The sequence below is a fragment of the Mirounga angustirostris genome, unplaced genomic scaffold (assembly GCF_029215605.1).
Source record: "Mirounga angustirostris isolate CCGP_5_RB_7025 unplaced genomic scaffold, mMirAng1.0.hap1 SCAF_14, whole genome shotgun sequence".
In the NCBI taxonomy this organism is placed as follows: domain Eukaryota; kingdom Metazoa; phylum Chordata; class Mammalia; order Carnivora; family Phocidae; genus Mirounga; species Mirounga angustirostris.
This window is the reverse complement of record NW_026991722.1, coordinates 19982578-20002950: the sequence shown is the minus strand read 5'-3', so window position 1 is coordinate 20002950 and position 20373 is coordinate 19982578. Positions and strand designations below refer to the sequence as shown.

The 20373-nt window shown below is 37.3% G+C and overlaps 1 protein-coding gene across 1 annotated transcript in view; it reads left to right on the top strand.

The window, feature by feature from the left end:
* Positions 1-20373, top strand: part of RAB27B (RAB27B, member RAS oncogene family) — a 116775-nt gene that overhangs the window by 40941 nt on the left and 55461 nt on the right. The window lies entirely within an intron of this gene.

The following is a 20373-nucleotide window of genomic DNA, read 5'->3' as shown; positions in this document are numbered from 1 at the left end:
CTAAGGTTTGACCCCTGGACTGAGCTGAATTTCTCCCTTTGTTTCTTTGCTTTGGCAGACTGAAGTGAGCGGGTGCTGGGGGCGCCGTCATTGTTCCTTTAGTCTTTGGTTTGGCCTTCCTCCATGGTCTCAGTACCCACTCTTACATCTGGTATGTGGTGATTCAAGGAAACCTCTTCATGTATGTTCAAGGTGTGTCCTTTCTTTTCTTGACTGGATGTATAAACTGGTTGGCATGGATCAGATTTTCTTTTGGGCCAAGTCCATTATTTTAATATCCTCTTAACATTTTTCAAGTTTCTTGCTGAGGGATTTTACCCTTTTCTATTTTTCTAAATGGCTACAGATACTTATTTTTAAATTCTTTAGTCATTTCAATAGAATATGGGGCAAAAGAAGTTTCAATGTGTAGGCTCAATTTGCCAGGAGAAATTCCCTGACTGGAATGGGGGACATTGAGATGTCTTCTCTGAAGATTATAAAGTCTAGCTGGACTAGTATCATTCTACAAAACTTTTATTAAGATCCTAAATGTAGGAAGAGGAATAGTCCAAGGGCTACACATCATTCAATGTCATTCCAGTCTAAAGCCTATGTTGATTGAGCATTTGAAGATTTGGAAAGGAGATGTTGGTGGTGAGCAATCATGTGAGAAGTGGTAGCTTAAATAATTCTTCATTGGCAGTTCTTAGCTTATGTAAACATTTTGATTTAGGTAGGGTAGGACTCATTTATTCACCTTTTCATTTATTCAATTCATATTTATTGAGTGTTTATGTTATGCCTGACACTGTAGCTGAAATATATCAATAAAAAATACAATGTTCCTTCTATGAACTTATATCTAGAAGGGGAAAGAAACACAAAGCTAGCAAGAAAATAATTAGATAACAATTTTACATAGTGATGATGCTTATCACGAAAAATAAAGAAAGAGGGTAGAGAAGTACAGAAACTGGGGATGGGGGCTTTCAGATAGGGCAATTGGAGGTCCTCAGGATGGATGGCTTTTGAGCAGAGGTCTAAATGATATGAAGTAGCAAGCTATGCAAAGTTCAGGAAGAAGCATATCCAGAGAGAAGGACCATAGAGCTTGGCTGGTGAGAGAAAAACCAAGCTTGCAAGCAAGAGTGGGAAGTCCTTGTAAACATAGAAAGGAGTTTGGATTTTATTCCTCTACTGTAATAAGTAGCCATTAGAGGTTTTCAAGCTGAGGAATCTGCTTACATTATTTTGAAAAGACGTCCCTGGAGGCTGTGTGTAAGAGGAGAAGAATGGAAGCAGTGAGACCAGTTAGGAAACAACATTAGTGGTGCAAGGAAGAGGTGATGCATGGGGAGGAGAAGAGAGAAGTAGAAGTGAATAGATTTGGGCCATGCTGGAATTAGACTGTGTTGCCAGGCTGGCTGTGGAAGCTGAGCAAGAGAGAAGAATCAACGGTGTCTCCTGGGGTTTGGAGTTCAACTGTGTGGATGATAGAGCTATTTACTAAGATGGCGGTCAGGTTTGGGTTCATTTAGGGATGGGGGAAATCAGTAGTTCCACAAGTTTGGAATTTCTGGTGGCGAAATCAATAATTTTGTTAGACTTCTGGATGGGACTACGTTAAAGAGCCATGAAGGACGGAGGGATTAGTCCTGATGTAGGACTAATTATATCTTCCTCTTCTTGACTGGTGTCTTTTTAAATCAAAGTGTGGTCAGTACCATCAATGGCCTCAGCCTTATAGGAAATGTACATGGATCTCCCTATAGTCCTATTAATCAGAATCTGCATTTTAACAAGATCTCCATGAGATTCCTATGCACATTCACGTGTGTTAGGAAGAAGTAACTGAATCTAATCATGAGAAAACATCAGACAAATCCAAACTGAGGGACATTTTACAAAACAACTTGTCCGTAATCCTTAAAAAATCAAGGTCATGAATGTCAAAGAGCTGGAGCTGTTCAAGATTAAAGAAAAATAGATGTGATAATTAAGCGGAACACGTGATCCTGGATTGGAGTTGGATTCTTTTGCTTTAAAAGATATTCTTAGGATAGCTGACCAAGTTTGAATGGGGCTTCTGGGTGAAGGGTATATAGGAGTTTCTTACTTAAAATGGTGGCTACCTTTTTTGTGTATGTTTGAAGGTTTTGTTTTTTTGTTTTTGTTCTGCTTTGTTTGTAATTTTGACTGGTACGGGCCATTTGCTGCAGTGTTGAGATAGAATGTGATGGAGCTTGTTGTTGTTGTTGGTGGGGGCTGGTTTCTGGCAGCCTCACTTCAATCCAACAACGCCTTCCTTCAAATCTCAGCTAGTGGGGGGTGGGCGAAGTCTCACCAGGTGCATAAGGTGCTCTGCAGACCTTGCACATGTTTTACTCTGAGTGGTATCACAGGCTGAGAAAGGGAAGTCTCATCAAGTCTCTGAGAGGTACCCAGAGAAAAAACTTGGGTAAACATGGAGATCACCATGGCATTCAGTCCTGAAAAGACTATAAGAAAACACCATAGAGGGTGCCTGGATGGCTCAGTCGGTTAAGCGACTGCTTTCGGCTCAGGTCATGATCCTGGAGTCCCGGGATCGAGTTCCGCATCGGGCTCCCTGCTCGGCAGGGGGTCTGCTTCTTCCTCTGCCCTCCTCCCTCTCGTGCTCTCTGTCTCTCATTCTCTCTCGCAAATAAATAAATAAAATCTAAAAAAAAAAAAAAAAGAAAAGAAAACACCCTAGAAACATTTGTAACTCTGGATCCCTTTTCCTTCTGGTTGATTTTTTCCATCGATGATTGTATAATGTTAAAAACTGTAACTTGTCTCCTCCTGTTCTTGTAGAAATTTATGTCTTTTTCTTTAAAACTGTCAAGGTACTATGCTAGTTGTATCTTCCAAGCACAAATACAATTTTCACGACCATAAATGGTAATGATATGCTCTATATGTTGGAGAATCCATGAGCAGGTTTGTCTTTATCCCAATGTGGTTGAAGACTTCCCTCACTGAAAAGACCTTAATCCAGTAGTGTTGACTTGAGGATCATATAGCACAGGTAATTTATAGGTTTAGAGATGAGGTGCTATCATGCCCTGAAAATGAAGGGCAGAGAATTCTCAGAAAATATTAATAGAGTTGAACGAATCTCAAGGTTAACTCAGCATTCACCAAGCAGGTATCTTTAATTGTTGTTTGAAACTTCAGTTCCTACATCAAAGATCAGGTTTCGAGAGACTGGATTTCATGTTGAGTAGGAAGAATGCTTTAGAAAAGTGTTTATTTTTTTCTCCATTGGAAAATATAATTAGGTTCCCAGATGCACAGATTGAATAAGTAAATACAGCTCCATCAAAATCATGCATTTATTACTCGTAAGTTGGTACAAACCCATGTCATAGGAAATCATGTGCTCATTTTCCCGAAATTGTTCTACTGTAGAACACCTGATTTAGCCGCTTAATCGTGACCCATTGTGGTAAAAGCGAAGGATGCATTGAGTCCACTTGATTTGTTCCCAAGCTATGGGATTTCCTTGAGAGATATGAGACACTTTGCTACAGCTTCCTTTTTTGTTTCTGACGCCCACACTCTGTGCTCTGTGGAGAGTCCGTTTTTGAAATATGTTGACAGCCCTCACGCATAAGCAATGTCCTGAGCCTTAGGTCAAGGACTGGAAAATGTACTGGTATCTGAATCACCTGCTTCACTCAGAACCCACCTCTTAGGGAGATGGAGCTGGGTGTAGCATGGAAGCTATTGTGTGTTCCCTTGTGGGGGGCAAATCTTTGATTAGAGGAGCAGTATCTCTTTTTGTCTCCTTGCTTTGCTATTCGCTTTGATATCAAGTGTATACAAGCATAAGTATCCAAAGGAAAAATGAAAAAATACAGCATTCGCAACACTCTCAAACACTGTTTTCTGTCCCCGTGCATATTTTTAAGAGGTTGAATGTATGCCTAATTCAGAAGTTATTATTACAGGAATTATCATGATGAAAATTATCATAATAATGATTCTTTACTTTAAGCTCTTTCTTTTGTGTTAGGTTTAAGTAACTCAGGTGTTAAGAAAGCAAACTTTCTTTTCCTCAGTCACTTGAAATGTTTCTCACTTCCAACATGACCTAGGCATGGAGAATGTGTTAGGGAGTAGGTTGCATTCACCTGCGGGGACCTGGGGGAAAACAAACACGTCTCTAAGACTTCTGTTGAACAGGGGAGAAGTTATGAGGGACCAAAGCAGTGGCTGATGGGGTACATTTATTACTCCCTGACAGTCTCTGCTTATTCAATGTATTTTGAAAAATATTCAAAGTCTGTTCAAACTAAATGTTTCTAAAACTGCTTACTTAATAAAATAGTATAAAGAACCACTGGTTGTTACTATTTTCAACTGAAATAAAGGCATTAAAATATTTATTTTAAGACTCTGTGGCTCTTTAATGATGGATTCATATGACTGCTAATACTAATGCAAAGTGTCGGCAAATTGAAAATTCTTAAAATAAGAAATGCTTGACTCTCAAATAGCTGTGCCAATGTACTTCATTTTGGATACCCTTGGTTCTTAGCCACTATGAAGCAAATATGAATTTCCCTGGAATCTGAGGGAACCATTGACAACCAATACTGACCTGGGACTTTTTCTTGGGTTAGCTAGATCGGGCTCTGGCATCTCATGAGTCTCAAAGGAAATTTCACCTTCCATTTTGCAGTCTTTACATCAAGAAATAGTATTCATTTAACAACTTTTTTGCAGTCACCTGCTCCTCAGTTAGGAACTTAGGCACTCCCTCTACTTGCTAAATCTAGGGAAAACAAGAAGTCACTAAGATTGTTCATGCAATCAATGAATCCACGAACACTGGTAATACCAATCTCTATCAATTCCCCAAAGCCATGCCAATTAAACATACTATCTATTAAAAAAACAACAAAACCACCTAGAATCCTTATTTTGCAACTCATCAAGGAGTTGGTTTAATAACTCACTCTACCTGCATACCAGTAATCAAGTTTACAAAGGCATACAAATCTATTACTCTCCTCTCAACACCTCTTTGTAGGAATTCTCAAGTTACCTCTTTGAGCATCTGTATGTAACCCTTATCATGCTAGGACCTTATCTTGCTGTCAGCATCCTTACAATATGATAGATGAGAAAACAAAAATAAACCTGAAACAATTCAAGTGTTACATAATCAAGCAATTCAATGAGATCAATTCAGGTATGTTATTAGCTTTTTTTTTTTTTTTTTCCCAGAGAAAACTATTTGAGAAGGCAGGACTGATTTGAGGCTATAGGAATATGTGAAGGATTTAAATTAGTCGAAGTGATGGGTTTCAGTACTCCAGGAGGGGAAAGCAACCTGAACAAAGATAGTGAAGTGGAAAGGAATTTGCTCTAACAAGACTTGGAGGAAATTGATCTGATTGGTGTGAAGAACTTACATTAGAAATTACTAAATATGAAATGTCAGATTATGGAAGTGAGTGAGAAATACATATTTGGTGCTATAGGAATTAATAAACCAAATTTTGAGAAGTGGCAAGACATGTTAAAAAACCCATACTTCTATACTAAACTAACTGAAAGAAACAATACTGAAAATGTTATATACTGTATGATTCCATTTATTTGACATTCTTGAAAAGGCAAAGCTATAGGGAGAGAAAACAGATCAGTAATTGCTGGGAGGTTGGGCTCCAGGGGCATGGAGGAATTTTTTGAAATGATGGAACTATTCTCTGTCTTGATTGTCATGCAGACTAAATGACTTTATACATTTACCAAACTTGCAAAATCACACACTAAAAATATGAATTTTGCTGTCTCCACAATATGCTCTTCAAATATAGAAAAAAAAATCTTATTTAAGGACAAATATGGGTTAAAATGGGGATGAATGTTGACAGGAACAAATAGAAGGAAGAATTGTTAAAATTGATTGCTCCAATATATTAATCAAAAAGTTTGAAATTTTCAGACCTATCAAAGGAGATAATATGTGGAATATAAATACATGTCTGAGGATATATATGTGTAACTTTACAATGTCTTTGAGAAGTACAATGGCCTAGTTAGATTAGCTTTCAGGATGTTTTGTTAGTTACTATCAAGCCGGGATGGTTAGGTAGATTGGAAACACGAGTCATTAACACCATGTTTAAACTACTAACAACTAGCAAAAATAACACTCAAAAAAGTAAAGAATTACATCAATACCAACCTGCTCAATATCAGAAGTATTCTAAATCTCTTAAAAGCAAACATGGGTAGGTTTGAGCCAATTGCATTGATTAGAAGATATTGAGCTCATTCTGAGATGTTGAAGCACTTTAAGAGGTTTAATAAAATTAACTGGCATTGAGTTTAATTTAGCTTTTCTTTTCCTGCTTTGAGAAATCACCCATCGTGTGCAATGTCGGTGTGCAGAAAAAAAGTCTCTGAATGTTTTGATGGGTCCTGAATTTGAGGATAAGTCTTTCCTGAGGGTTAGAGTTTTCTTGTCGAGGTCAGCAAGAGGCAGGGTTGTTGGCCAGGTTTTGTGTGCCACTTTTGCCCTAAGAACATAACCCCATCAGGAACTTGGAGCTTTATAGGGGTGACTGCAACAACTTGACTCACCCCCCCCCCCGCCAAGCCCCTCACCTTTGACAAGATAAGCTAACTCTATCAACACCCATATTGTTTGACCGCACTATGGAAACAAGCCTGTCTTATTAATGGTGAGTGTGTATCACTTACGATACCTTTATATGGTTTAGGCACCACCCACAATGTTTGTTAGTGATTTTTTTTTTTAAAGATTTTATTTATTTGAGAGAGAGAGAATGAGAGAGAGCGAGTACATGAGAGGGGGGAGGGTCAGAGGGAGAAGCAGGCTCCCTGCCGAGCAGGGAGCCCGATGTGGGACTCGATCCCAGGACCCCAGGATCATGACCTGAGCCGAAGGCAGTCGCTTAACCGACTGAGCCACCCAGGCGCCCTGTTAGTGATGTTTTAATAGTTTTGTTCTTGAACACTCAGTGGAGAACTGACCAAGTGCATCTACACCTGAACTCACAGGTGAGTTCTGAAAATGGGAAACCTCCATGTTGGCAAAGGATACACTGTGAAAAACCACCCATGTCTCACCCAGGCGGAAAAAAGTTCAGAAAATAAATGAGACCTTTAAATTCACCTTATTACTTTCTCACCTCAGGGGGTATCATCTATCTCTGAATACAGGAATATACATGGTACTGGGTCTTGGTCTTTCAGATCTTTTTCTTGCCCCAGTCTTTTGTATCTTTCAAAATAGAGTTAATTTTGCATTAGTTACATGCTAAGCATTGATTTAAAAAAGCACTAGCCAGAAGCCAGAGAAGTTTCTGTCATAATTAAAATTGTATCCTGTAAGAACAAACAAAATTGGTTACATATTATGCCATTATAAGTGTTTACATTTTGTTCATTGTTTACTACATAAGATACTGTTCGTCTTCTGTATTCATCTGGATGAACTCAGTAATGCTGTGGTGACAAGCTACACACCTAAGTAGCTTATGTCTTGGTCACATATAGTCTAGGTGACCCATCATCAGAGCAGTTTTTGTCTGCACAGTGGCCCAGCATTCGAGGCTCCTGAAGTTCTCAGACATCTCCATTTTGACCTGTGATTCCGTAATCAGAGGTGAGCAATGCACCAGCTCAGAAATGTTTCTTTTCTGCCCAGTTAGCACTGGTATAACGTTATACGCAAATTGATAAACGATTGAATACTACATCTGAATAGTACATTAGCCAACATATAGTACATCTGAAACTAATGATGTACTATATGTTGGCTAATGTAATTTAAATAAATTTAAAAAATGAAAAAAAAAGAAACGTTTCCTTCAGGAAATGAAGTGACACATATCACTTCTGTTCATATTTCATTTGCCAGAGCCAGTCACATAACCAAAGCAAACTTCAGAGGACAAGAGAGTGCAAACATTCATTGACACAGAAGTAGAGAAGAACTGGAAACTTGGGAACATTAGGAATCTCCACCGGTCATCCACAAGTAATGCCACATGTCACCCTGTTCAAACAAAGCCAATATACTAGTGGATTATGTTTTTTCGATATATTAATTTATGATTGATCATGCAGTTCTTGACTACCCACACTGAATCAACTTATTCTTTCCAATCTGTAGTAAAAAATGTAAAACAGTCATCATGTTGTACACATCCAAACACATATGCATACCTTGAAAAGCTTCCAACTTTCTTTGTTTTTTTTTTAAAGATTTTATTTATTTATTTGACAGAGAGAGACACAGCGAGAACAGGAACACAAGCAGGGGGAGGGGGAGAGGGAGAAGCAGGCTCTCCCCTGAGCAGGGAGCCCTATGCGGGGCTCGATCTCAGGACCCTGGGATCATGACCTGAGCCAAAGGCAGACGCTTAACCGACTGAGCCACCCAGGCGCCCTGAAAAGTTTCCAATTTTCAACTGGAATACAGAGCTAAATACCCCCACCTTACTAAAATAACAGAATTAATATGATAAAATAATTAGAATAGCAAAAAAAAAAAAGTAGTCATTAAATATCTAGCTGTACTCAACAATGAGAAGTCCTTACTGGACCAGGAACTCTGAAAAATTGCCAAGAGAAAGTGAAAGGGAAGCAATGATGTCAAAATGAGGCCTCAATGAAAAGATACAACCCAGGGCCCACTGGGAACTTTTCCTAAGGAAAGATAGTTATTAGAGCAATTAGTACATGATAAAATCTTTTGAGTGAAGTTTTCCCAATTAGAAAATAACATTCGTCGAAGCCACTGAAGTTTGGAGTAATTTATTGTAGTACATTATTGCATAAAAGCTTAACTAGTAGGAGAGTCAAAGCCAATTGTTCAGAGCAAACATGCTAAACATGCTTTAGTTAAGTAGATAATAGTTGATTCTAGGGCGCCTGGGTGGCTCAGTTGGTTGGGCGACTGCCTTCGGCTCAGGTCATGATCCTGGAGTCCCTGGATTGAGTCCCGCATCGGGCTCCTTGCTCGGCAGGGAGCCTGCTTCTCCCTCTGACCCTCCCCCGTCTCATGCTCTCTGTCTCTCATTCTCTCTCTCTCAAATAAATAAATAAAATCTTTAAAAAAAAATAGTTGATTATAAAATAATTACTCACCTCAATACATCTATTGACCATCTACCTACATGCCATGTAAGATACTATTCACTATTCAAAAATTAAGTATGAACATTATTAAACAGATCCTACATTAATTTCTTAAAAAATTGGGCTATTTTTCTTTAATGCTTTGTAAAAGTACATTCATGCCCATTCATGTGCAGATAATAATATTTTGTATTATACTGATTTTTTAAAAGTTTTTTTTTGAAATTCTAGTTAATGTACAGTGTGATATTAGTTTCAGGTGTACAATATAGTGATTCAACACTTCCATACATCACCCGGTGCTCATCACAAGTGCACTCCTTAATCCCCATCACCTATTTAACTGGTTTTTAGAAAGCTCAAAAAGTTAGATTTTAATTTTTTTTTTTTAGGGAGGGAGAGAGGGGGAGGGACAAGCAGAGAAAGAGAGAAAGAATCCCAAGCAGGCTCCATGCCCAGTGTGGAGCCCTGACACAGGACTTGATCTCAGGACCCTGAGATCATGACCTGAGCCTAAATCAAAAGTCAGACACCCAACTGACTGAGCCACCCAGGTGCCCCAGGTTTTACTGTTAGTTAAGAATCTAAATAATCATAATTTTATTCTAACGCCAGTTTTTCAGCATTTGTATAAATTGAAGTATTGAGAATATTGATCTGAAAATATTGTTGAAAACAAGTAAACATCTTCAAAATATACAGTAGAAGATCACATGCTCACAGTGTACCCCACATTGAGGGGTTTAAGTTGAAAGGGGAGGAGTTAAATAAGGCACTGGCTGCATTTTTTAAATGGTTGAAAAGTAAGCCTAGTGTTGTTTATGTTCCTTTTTTTTAGATGGCTTTATTGAACTTTAATTGACTGCATTTCTTTAAATGGTTGAAAAATAAGCCTAGTGTTAAGTTTATGTTCCTTTTTTAAGATGGCTTTATTGAACTTTAATTGGTATATAAACTGCACTAATTATAGTCCATAATATGATACATTTTGACATGTGGATATACCGATGAAACCATCCCCATAGTCAAGACAATGACCACATCTGTCATATCTAAGGCTTCCTCCTGCTCATATGTAATCCCTTCCACATACCCCATTCTCTTGGTAAAATGAAACTTTCAAGTTCCATTGTAAATTATCAGGTCTCTCACTTAGCAGGCTCCCAATAAATTTGGTTGAACAACACTTAATTCTAGGGAATACTGTGCTTTCTTACATATATATTCACCAGAAATATCTATCAAAGTGTTTTTCAGGCGTGCAACTCTATGACATGATTATTGTTATTATTAGCCTTTTTATATAAAAGAGGAAATAAGGGATTGGAGAGAAGTGATGGAACTGGTTCTGAATTTTAAACATAGGACTTCATAAAGTGTGTAGGTGCTCACTAAATACCCAACTGACTGAGCCACCCAGGTGCCCCATGGATTTTTTTTTTTAAGTAGCCTCCACACTTGTGACCCTGAAATCAAGAGTCACACGCTTTACCGACTGAGCTAGCCAGGCACCCTACTCATTATGAATTTTAAGAGGTGGTAGCAGAAGCAGTATTAAAGTAGTCTGACTACGGAACCCTTCTTATGCACACACAATTATTAAGATCTCTAGATGTACTGTTCCTTAGAAGAGAACTTGACCTAAATGATGGCTTTTAAAATCTGACTTTCTGTGATTCCAAAGTAAGTAACAAAGACATTTTAGGAATTACTTTTGTTAATAACTTTCTTATTTCTAGTGGTTTAAAGATAAAATGAAGAAGAATTTAACCTTTGGTGTAAGGAAAAAAGTACATATACATATATGTATATATACACACATACAAAATATACATACACACATATGTATATGTACATACAATAAACACATATGGAATAATGGCACATAAAACTAATCACTTATGACATACTTACCATCTTCTTGATGCAAATGAGAATTTTAAGTCTCAGCGTGGGGAATAGAATGAATAAAGACTAGGTCCTCTGTCATTCTCTGCAATTATGGCCTTAATTGGCATAATTCAGAGAAGAAACACGATGTCATGGCTTAGAAAATGCTAATACCTTGTTCTTACTTTGCTGTCAGTTGTGGCTCCTTCCTCTAGGGCTCTGTGGTCCTTGTCTGTCGCTGTGGCGAGAATGTCCTTAAAAGGGTTTGCTGTACTCCTGTCTATATTCCGTCTGCTTCTTATTAAAGGATCTTAGGTCCTTATGTGCAAGTTTGGGCCGTGTATTTTCTGGTTGTTACAAATCCGGTTTTGCCACTAATGAGTTGAGACAAGGCTGAAGGTGCCCAGCAATAGACAAGGCATTTCTGTGACTTATTTATCTCCTTAACTAGTAGGAGAGAGAGTTGCCAATATATTTACCTTTAATTGCGATGTAAGATTATAGTAGCTATGGTGAGGGAGTCAAAGTTTCTCATTGCAATTTTCATTGAGAAAAAACATACACATTTGTACCATTATGCCTCAAGGAGTTTCCTTAATTCGTTACTGGCAATTCTATTGTAAATCACATTTACTTTAAGAGTGCAGTATTTCTGCTTTGAATCATTTTCACAAATATTTCTTCCAACTTTTAATATTTCAATTATGAAAAAAAGAGATCTGCTGAAATATAAAACACAGAATGGACAAGAGACTCCTATCCGTTTCCTTGAAAACTTCCTTGCTAAGGATGTCAAGACAGTGAACAGATTCCTCTATTTATTGACTCATTCAGCAAACATTCACTCTTTGGACACCTATAGTCATGTCAGACACGTGAAATTTTTATAAGCAAATTATTTAAAAACCCTGTGCATTTAACATGTAAGATCAAAGATGAAATCATTACAAATAGCTTCTGGCAGAGCTTGAAGTAAAACCTAAGCCTTTTGATTTAGAATTCTTGCTCATCTTACTCTATCCAGAACCTGGGAAAACCCCTGCTTCTATAATTTTATACATAGAGGCTTCCAAAATGATCCTGCTACTTGGAAATGCCAAAGTCTCTGGAGCACCCTATTCTACTACAGATAAACCTTGTATCATAAATCCCCTGGGCATAGAGTACAAGAAGCAAAAGTGCTTTGTCTAAAACCTGGATCAAATGCAGGTAATTCAGTATATAAATGACTTAGTGCCACCTGCCAAATTTACCAAGGATATTAGAATCTGTATCCATTTGATTAGTTACATTAGTGGCAGTTGAAGTCATCATCTAATTAGGCTTTTAGATATTCATTGTCATTCTTAAAGACCCATTCACCTTCTACACGGGTCAATGTAGAAAAACAGGTGGAAATGTGATAGGAATTACTTTCTTTACATCATTCAAGTTCTTAACAGCGAAGTGACACTGATATCTGCAATTAGTTCCAAGAATAACTGTCCCTTTGGATATATTCTCTAGGTTTGTGTTGCATAGTTTCAGTATCAGAGACTCAGAAATTGACCTTTTGATCACATTGACCCTTAACCTATAGGCTAAGGGAAAAAATGGCAAACATGGAATGGATTTGAGACTCCTGCTGAGCCTCCTGTGAAGTAAAATTTGATTAAGCCCTAAGTTCTGACTCTAATCTTTGAATTGCAGTGACTTTCCTCTTATTCAATCATTAGTGACACCTCAGGATCAATGTTCTATTCTGGAAAGGTTCCTGTTCCCCAGTGCCAATTATCTTGGAAAATAATTGCATGCTCTTTTGTGAAAATGTAGAAAGAAAACATTCTCAATGTATTTGTAATGTTGCAGTGTCCTTCCTAGAAATCAAGGGTGGTTCTTTGAATTAAGATAGGGCTTACTCGGGGTGCCTGGTTGGCTCAGTTGGTTAAGCGACTGCCTTCGGCTCAGGTCATGATCCTTGAGTCCCTGGATCGAGCCCCGCATTGGGCTCCCTGCTCGGCAGGGAGTCTGCTTCTCCCTCTGACCCTAACCCCTCTCATGTGCTCTCTCTCATTCTCTCTCTCTCAAATAAATAAATAAAATCTTAAAAAAAAAAAAAAGATAGGGCTTACTCTAGGTTTGAATTTCATCAAACTGAGACAACAATTATTAGCACTCTCAATCAAATTACTACATTTTATCCTGGGCATCCATATTAATCAGTTCATCCTGTTCTAAAATTGTTGTCCTTCTTCCTTAGAATCCATTCCCATACATGTTTCTCTCTCTCTCTTTTTCGCTTATATCGTTAGCAAGTTCCATATTTCTTTTAGTTGTAAGATTGCTTTTCCCAGGTTTGAAATTGTGTTGCCCCCACTCTAGGGCAAGCTGGCTTAGGTCCAGAGCTACAGACCTAACTGCCTTCTGTTACGTGATTAGAACACTACCCTTGGAACCACTCATTACTACTGCATCCAGACCCTATATACTGCCACCGTTGTCATGAGTATCTGACCCCTTTGACTTTTATAGGAGACTCCCACCCAGACGTGCATTAGATCGAATGCCTTATACCAAGAAGATGACTAATATTTACCACATTTTATAGGTGGAGAAATGCAAGAAAATGAGAAGTTCTTAATAACTTTGTATCTTCATTCTGATCATTTGTGCTTTTATCAGTTCCTTTAAAATGTCTTCTCTCTCAAGACTCTCACCTAATATATGACTATAAAAATAAATTGGTCTAATTTATTTAAGATGGGCTGAGTAGTTCTAACAAAAGCCTGTATTTTATATGAAGTATGCAGGGATTTTCCTCCATTCTCACAATCTGTAGTAGTAATGAAATCTGTAGCTAACAATTTCACGGAACAGGAACAACTTAGTGGTTATGGCAGTGATGCGTATTTTGGGAGATGCTGATGGCTATGGTACTGAGAATTTTCAAGTCAGTTTGGAAATAGAACATTCAAATATATCTTAGAAATATAATAAAAAGTTATTATGGTCTTAGAAAGTTTTACCATACTGATGATAAAAAGAAATCATATTTCATTTAGTTATAATGTAAAATTATTTATTAAGACAGTCTTACTATTTCTTGAAAATATAGTTTTAAAAAGTAATCACTTAGCATGGGATTCTTTGCTATGACCGAATCTTCATGTACTAGTTGTTATTTTTGCAAATTATCTTTTAATATCATATATGATCAAGTATAAGGCAACATCATTTCCCAAATTATACCTTAAAAAAGAGATGTTTATCTTCGACTGGTGTCATTATAAATCTCTTATAATGGAACATTCATGAAAGTACTTTAATTTGATCAAAAAAGTATTTTGGGAGGAAGAAAATTTTTGCCTGAAATTACATCAATCAATGTTAGTCTGGATGCTTGGAAAAATTACCTGATAATTGGTTAAGAGGCTGGCAAAAAAATTTAAGAAAGATTCAATTATTACTGAGCATAAGACATCATAATTTGAACTGTTTGCTAATAAAAAAATGGCAAAAGTTGGGAACAAAAACACTATTTTGGTCACATGTTTGGGGAAAATGAAGAAATCACCATATATTTGCTTATACTTACATAGTAGGCACATAAAACCTTTTATTTTGTAGCTCACTATAAAGCTAGCATTAAGCAAATATATGTCATACATGTGCATGTGTAAGACTATACTTATGTTTATACATATAATTACATATGTTGCTATATGACTATATTTATGTGACATATGTGTTTCTTTCCTATCTGCTTAGTTTTATTAAAATGGATTTACTTGTCCTTAATCAATTTGATACATAAATTAAATAATTTTGTAATTATAATTATGTTCATAATTATACTTACAGCATTTTTTGTTAATAAAGGGGTCCACTGGAATATGGCTTACCCACTCTACTGTGGCTTCTTTGCAAGTTAAGACTTGCATAAAGGCTATATGAAAACATTACTCATGAAACCGTTTGGTCTTTTCCCACTCAATAGTCCTTTAACATAGAAAGAATTAGACTGAGTTACAGTAATTTCCACATAAGGTCCCAGTGTATGTTCATTTCACATCCTAAGAAACTGAAGCAAAATGAAGTTAGAAGTGGGAGGTTAAGAACACACCATAGAGAGTAGATGCTCTACCTATAATTATGTGAACAAGTGTACTTCGATGTCTAAAATAGGTCTTTGTGAGTTGTGTATGTAGAGTAATTTGATCGTAGAAATTCACTTAAGCATATATATTTCTTGAACTTGCATCTTTAAAAGTAGTTAGCAAAACTAGCACGACCTGGATGTCCAGTCTTGTGACTTTTAGTCATGCTGCAGGATTTCCTCAAACTGGGGAGGGGTTGATTTTCATTTGTGATTAGACAGACTATATATGAACTGAAAATCAGCAGAGGGTGGAGGCAAACCCGTGCATGACTACTTGGCAAAGCCTTCCCTGCCACCCCAGGAGAAGGGTGAGTTGGGTAACCTCTGATCTCATCAGTGTGAGGTTCAAGTGGCTAGACAAGATGGCAATTTTTAAGAATATTGGGAAGGAATGAAAGGCAGTATCTTGCCCAAAAAGTTAAATCAGTGGCTCATGTCACCAAGGATAAGAGAGAAGAAACCAAAGATATTTGTTGTTTAAAGCTTTAAAATTTTCATTTTCTCTTAGAGCACCTTATAGTTTTCTTTTGTGTTCTTCACTTTATCCCCCATGCCTAGCAGAGTATCAGGCACACCTTAATAAATGTTTGTTGAGTGAATAAATGACTGTGCAACCCTCTTAACTCTATCATCAGGCTGCACCCCAAATTCACTTTCTCCACTGCTAACAGGTTATTATGCAAAAATATATACACATACCTTAATAAATTGTAATGTTCTGTTTATTAAAATATTTTGTTTCTCTGTTTAAGACTACTTCAATATTAATTTTATTTTGATTGAGGTAATACATCTCATAGTTTTTAAAAAATGGTGATAACTCTTTATAAACTAGCACAGATCTCCTCCTAACCCCAATCTCAATCCCCACAGTAAAACATTTGAGTCATGTTTTTCATTGTACTTGCATATTTCTAAATGGTTTGCTTATTCTGCTATTTCTTGACTTAGCAATTTTACGCATTGTTTATTGACTGTCTGTTATAATGGTTGAAGACTTAGTTGTCTTATACATGTACATAGACCGCCTTTCCTTACCTCCACCCTCTATATATATTTTGGGAGGAAAGACATATTTTCCTGAAATTACATCAATCAGTGTTAGTTTGGATCCTTGGAAAATTACCTGATAATTGATTAAAAGGCAATAAATCTTCAATATTAATTTTATTCATAAGAAAGATTTAATTGTTAATTATGAACAGATTTAATTGTGAATAATTATTTAATTATTAGATTTAATAGATTTAATTGTTAATAATTATTTAATTATTGCTCGCATCGTAGTTTATGGTTACTCTCTTGTCAGTGTTCCCATTATTCTGATTATATCCACATCTAACAGAGTGGTATATTATCATTATGTTTCTTTTCTCTCATAGCCTTTTCACCCCCTGGAGTTAGTCATATCCTTTTTCAAATTTGTTTAGTAAACTTTGTATCTACTGTAAGTTACTCACAAATGCCCCCAAATGATCTTTCAAACAGTGACAGTCAGAATAGTCTAACTGCTATAATAAATAGGCCCCCAAATCTCAGTGGCTTTATATGGTGTACATTTATTTCTTGCTTATGTCATGGCCCAGTGTGTGGCAGCTAGGCGTTCTGTGCCAAATGATCATTCAGAGCCACACGTTTCTTTCATGTTGGGGCTCTCATGTCTTCTAAAGCCTCAGAACTCTTTACTGAGCATTGCGTCTGCCTACTAATAAGGAAAAGGGAAAGCATGGAGGATCTCCTAAGTTACTTTATGGGAATGGCCTGGAAGGAGTGCCCACATACCATTGGCTAGAACTCAATTACATGTCTCTCTACCTGCAGAGGGCTAAGAAATGAAATCTAATGGGGTGCTCAGGAAAAAGAGGACATGGACTCAGCTGAGCATTTCCAGTCTCACCACACACACATTTATCAATAATTTGTCAAATGTATATGTACATCAAATAATTCTAATTTTTTTCTTTCTTTTCTTTCTTTCTTCTTTTTTTTTTTCTTGGAGACTTTCCTACTATAATTCATCCTTCTGCTTTCTCTCTAGGCCTGCTTCACAATTGTTCTGCAGAATTCACTTTTATGTCTCCTATGTTGGACCTGCATTTCTTGGGTCCCATCTCTTTCTCTTTCTTCATTTATGAGCTTGTTTTGGAGATCCTTCTTTTTTTTTAAGATTTTATTTATTTATCTGAGAGAGAGAGAATGAGAGACAGAGAGCATGAGAGGGAGGAGGGTCAGAGGGAGAAGCAGACTCCCCGCCGAGCAGGGAGCCCGATGCGGGACTCAATCCCGGGACTCCAGGATCATGACCTGAGCCGAAGGCAGTCGCCCAACCAACTGAGCCACCCAGGCGCCCCTGGAGATCCTTCTTTAAAAACAGTACAAGAAGTCCATTTTTTAATCCTGGCAGATCTGAAAATATCCTTAATCACACTTCCCTGACATTTTGTTGGGGTATACAATTCTAGGTTCAAAATAATTTCATTTTTAAATGTGAAGACATTTAAAGAATCTTCTGGATCCATTATTGCTCTTGAGAAATCCAATGCAGTTCTTATTCTTTTACTTTTATGTGATCTGCCTTATGTTTCTGGAAGATGTTTTATGTTCTTCTTTTTATTCCTGGGCTTATAATATTTCAGAATGATGTATTTTGGTGTATTTAATTAATTAATTGATTTTAAAAATTCTTCTTTTGGACTTTTAGTGGAAGTTTTGATCCCAAAGATTCAAAGCCTTCATTTCTGGAATCGTTTTTACACTACTTCTTTATTAAATTTTTTCATCCCTTTCTGGGTAAAAAGAACTCTTCTTCTGGAACTTTCTGGGATTCCCGTTAGTCAGAAAATTTTCCCCTTTTTCTAATTTTTTTTATTTCCCTAGCTTTTTGTTCTATTTTCCTGAAGATTTTTTTCATCATAATCTTAACAACCCATCTGTCAAATTTTAAAAATTTTGAGTAAATTTTCAACTTTGAGAGTTTTTTTCCTGTCTTGCATATAAATTTCTTTTTAATTCATTTTCTATAGGAGCAGGGTAAAAATATGTGTTCATTTCGTTAAACCACAAATTACTCTAGTTTACTTTCTCCAGAAAATAAACTTCTAGTCTCCTGGAGGCTGGGTTGAGCAGATGGAGGTATTTATGGTTGGTTGATTGCACGGCAGTGGGGAAGGAAGCTTTGGGTCCAAGCATTCTGTATACAGACGTCTAACCAAGCCCCTGTGTTCACCCTACCACCTGGCCTCCTTCTCTGCTGGTATTTCTGCCTCCCAGGCAAATGCACAGAGAATCATCTTGCTTCTTATCCATAACCCCTCTATAGGCACGCAGAGTGTAAACTCTTCTCTTCCAAGTCAGTTACAAGCCTCCATCTGATTTACATTCTTCCAACCATCTCTTGCTGTTTATTTTATCTTTTGAGGTCTCTTCTCCTTTCTATTTGTCTCTATTATTTAATAACATTTAAAAATCCACTTATTCTCACGTTAGAGGAGTTTGGGGAAGGGGAGGATGAAACACATGTGATCAATTTGTCATTTTTAACTAGAAGGCTCCCATGTATGTACATGTATCTGTTTACTTCAGTTCCTTATTTATTGATTGATAAACCCATTGACAAATTGTGTCTATTTAATTTTTGTCACAGAAACTCCAGGTATAGGAAGGCATTTATTTTTGATTATGACTCATGATGCTGCCCCCCTGTTTTCACTGGTTTTGCAGCATCTTTTATTCTGCTCTACCTCTGGTCAACGTGGCCTTCATGAGGTGGCCCAGAATCGCTTCTCTCCTGTTCTCCCACCATTCTCCTTGGAATCCCTCTTCCCACAGGGAAGGAAAAGTTCCACCACTTTCAAGTAGCTGAATAGCATTACTGTGTAACGTTGGTGACTCTGAGCCTCAGAACCCAAAGATGGGACTTACATGGCAGGTGACACCAGAAGGGCCGTCCCAGCAGAAGTGGGCCCTATGAGGCAGTTGGCCGCTTATCTGGGGAAGGGTGATGAGGAGAGCAGATGAGAAATATCTGTGTTAGACTTTCTCACGGCAGGGACTTTTTCTAGAAAAAGGTGGCAGCACAGTGTAGTGACCACCCTGAGCCCTGCCTCTGGGATCAGCAAACCTGAGTTCTCCCTTTATGATCTTCATGATTCTGGGCACCTTGTTGGGACTTTCTCAGTCTACATTTCTTCTTTCTTAAAGTGGGGACAGTAAAAATAATAGATTCCTTGCCCATTTCAAAGCAGTGTGGTGAACATCAAATGAGATGATGGCTTGAATAATAGCTATTTGGATTAATGTAAGTGAACACATAAACTAGGTGAAGAATACAGATTATCACTGATTAGCACAGAAAATAATTTAAAAAAAATTTTTGAGACTCATTTTAAATTAATTTGCTGCATACAATAGAATAAATTCAGTTATGTTCTTTCTTTTATCTCTCTCTAGACCCACAGACATATGCTTGTTATATACCCAGATATTGTTGAGGGATGCAAAACAGATTTGCATAAACATAGATTTAGAAATATTGATTCCCAGTATGTATAGATTCCCATAAATACAGATTCCCAGTATATATATTTTGAAAATCTACAACCCAAATCTCCTATGCTTTCTCCTGGTAGTTCAGAATAATTTTTATTAATTGGACCTTACTTTAGGATAATGAAGTAGATAAGAGCTACTAAAATAACATGTATAGACAACACATATGTATATAGAATTCACTGTGCCCGGGCACTATTCTATGCACTTTGCTGATGTGAACTCATTTGCTTGCAATAACCCTATGAAGGCATTTTATCATCCCCATTTTCAATACAAGAACATTGAGGCAGAGGAAACAGAACTTCCATATTTTCTAATAGAATAGAGTCTTGTGGGACCAAATACTTTCGCCCATTGCCCTCTTCTTCTCTATTTTGGTACTGTGTGTTCACATTGGGTTTTGGTTTGGGGCTCTTCCTTCACCTCCTCCACCCACAGCACTTCTCAGGGAGATGCTCCCTAGCTGGAAACGGCAGGGCCTCCCAGATGGTCCCGAAAGCCCCCTGTCGGAACTGGGTCAAACAATTAAAATTTAAATAGCATCTCATTGTTTCCCAACAGTGGTTTGGAACATTTAAATTTTCTTCACGGAGGAATAATTCTAGTGTTATTATATGTATGCAACCTTGGATTCTCCCCTTTACTGTCAGTCCATAAACTAGGGA